This window comes from Ciconia boyciana, chromosome 10 (assembly GCF_034638445.1).
Source record: "Ciconia boyciana chromosome 10, ASM3463844v1, whole genome shotgun sequence".
NCBI classification, from domain to species: domain Eukaryota; kingdom Metazoa; phylum Chordata; class Aves; order Ciconiiformes; family Ciconiidae; genus Ciconia; species Ciconia boyciana.
The window spans coordinates 24,772,293-24,775,234 of NC_132943.1; positions in this window are offsets into that span (position 1 = coordinate 24,772,293).

Here is a 2,942-nt window from a genome sequence, read left to right on the forward strand (position 1 = left end):
CCAAGCACAAAGGCTGAGACACTGTGCAAAAAAAGGCATGCAGCACATTTCTAAGCAAAGGGACAACTTGAATCTTACCTTTTTTTTCTTTTTTCTTTTTGCCTGTGGCCTCTTGGACATCTCAGGAATTGGGAAGGATTGACATATCTGGACAAGAGAGGTGGAAGGCTCCCACAGACCACTGTTTCACTGCCAGGAAGAGGTGTGGTCACAGGTTCTTGTGATAAATTACTGATCCCATTTGGAGCAATACTTGAGACTGCATAAAGCACCTACACATCTGACTAAGATTCTACCAGGCATCCTACAGACACGGATTGTAGGAAAGATGTACCAGAATACACTGAAGTAGTACTGAATAGCAATTCCAGAGCATCAAATGGAGGTGGTCTTTTAATAGAAAGTATCATCTGCAAGATAAGATCTGTCAGCCACATCAGCTTCTTCTGCCCTGTCCTACAGTGCATGCTCCACACTCCTGGTGGTAACGGTGGTGGTAAAAGCTGGAGGAAAGACAGGCACCTGCTCGTTAGATCTTTACTTAATGGAACTAAGAACCATTTGACAGGTGACTATTAGCTCCATTCCCTCATTCCCTGGCACCCAGAACAACTTGTTAGAGAACGTATCAGAGCTTTCCTGAAGCCATTGGGAAGGCTTATCTTACTGATTCCAGCATCTCAAAATGCCTGAAACCAAAGCCTGTTATTTCTTGTTCAGACAAGCCAAAAGAAGAGCTCTGTGGAGTCCCTTCCCAGAGGAAAATCTGTATCTTTAAACCAGAAATCCTGCTCCTCACAAGTGTTTCAGTGATTACATCATTCTCCTTAGTCATATTGCCCCATAGCCTGGTAAGCAGCAATGATTAAAACCTCTTGTTCTCTGCAAGAATCGGTAGTAGTTTGTACCTCGCAAGGATCAAATCATTAGTTCATTCAGGAATGAGCCCAAGAATACTTAGATTATAGCAAGTGTATGTACAGGCCTTGTACTTACGGAAAATAAGTACCCTGACTGTTGAAATTGATAACATGGGCCACTCTCAAGCTCATGCTCTCTTGCAGAACCAGTTTTAAGGTCTTCTTAATTAGCGATTACATCCGACCGCAAGAGATACAAACCATCCAAGGATCGAAAGGCTACCGTACCAAGAAACTATACAAGCGAGGAAGCCTGACGTGAAAATAAATATGTAAAATGCTACAGATCGTACCAATAAGAAGCAAGAAGCACACCAAGCAACCATCAGCAGGAACCCATGAAGAACTGATTCACAGATAAACTCAGAAAGCCTTCTACAGAGTGCACCATTTTGTCTTGGTATCATGTGAGTTGCTAGAGTGACCACGAAAGCAAGCCATGAGGTAGCAACAATCCTAGATATACCAAAGATCTTATGCTTGGGCTTGTGAACCTTTGCCCTGGAGGTGAGCAAAGATCTTTCAAAAAGCACTACCATGCAACATGTGAACACACGCAGCAGTGTGTTCAAATAACAGAAACACTATGGCTGTGAGCCATTAGGCAGACGGCCCTTAGACTGCAGGCTTTTCATCAGACTTTTACCTACACATTTCCAGAGTTACTTTCTTCCAAAACTTCTACCTTCTGAAACTTCTTAACAAAATACCCTTTTAAAAAATTGTGCCCCCTAAACATTAACTAAAGTAACCACTTGATGTACTGAGCATTAAAGCGCTGAGAAATAAAGTAATCTCATCTTCAGCAATGAGGCATCAAAACCCTTGGCACCAAAACACCTTCAGCCACAGATGCACATCAGTGAGTGTCGTTCCATAAAACTTCTGAAAAGCAGTTTCATTCCCTCCCTCTTAAATAATGCACTAATATAGCTACAAATGGCTAGAGAGATGAGAAACAGAACCTAAGTATTAGAAATTGAAGTAATTTACACTAACATGCTCTGTGAACTAAAACAGCTTTTGGAAACCAAGCCCATTCACCTGTCTAAAGGAAGTGGATTCAGAGTATGTTAAAATATTGACAACATCCATGAAACGGTGCAAGTGTAAGCAGAACTGTCTTCTCTCCCAAGCTGCTGCTCTTGTGACTTCCCAAGCAATTTCACTCTCTCATTTTATTAAATAGAAGATTAAGCTGATGGTGAATTAACTCCCTTTTCTCTGTACCTGTCAATTCCTGTTGCTCTGAATCTCAAAAGATTTGCATTAAATTTTTTTTCCCATTAAACTGCAAATGCAGAAAATCTTCCCTTCATGACTTTTTCCAGTTCTCTCTTTTCTAGGCTGAACTCTACCTGGTTTATCCTAAATTATCCTGGTCTGTCCTCTGGCCATTTGATACTCCAAGACTTTAGACTTCACAAATAAAAGCTTTTCACTTTCATTATAGCATCATATACAACCATCACTCTCTTTAATCGCACAGTTCTCACTGGTCTTTCTTACTCCATCTAAAACCATCACCTCACTCTTCCAGTCACATTTTCTAAGCTCATAGCTTTTTCCCCCTTGTACTTGTTATTTCTTCCTATGCTCTAAGCAAAAGGCGATTATCGCTTTTAGCCATGGTTCCCTATCAGGACTGTCTGTATTGTGGCATATAAGTGTCAGGGAACTTAAATGCAACTTTATTTTCATATTCTATAGGATGAGGCCTATGTTTCCTTTGTGCCCTGCTCAGCATAAGGTCAAAAAAGTTACCACTACACCAACATAGTATATAGCACATGCATGTCCATGCACATACAGATGGGGTGGGGGTTTTTTTTTTGAGAGCGAGGAGGTGGTGTACTACCATCTCCTTGCCCGTAAGGAAAGGAAACACCATTTCTATTTCCCACCATCTAGTGCAAAATAATAAAACATCTCGGACTATCAAGATGTATTATGAAATTACACCTTGTTAGTTAACAAGAAGTACAGTAAACTCAAGTCAAAAGAAAAAAAAATAGTGTTTTA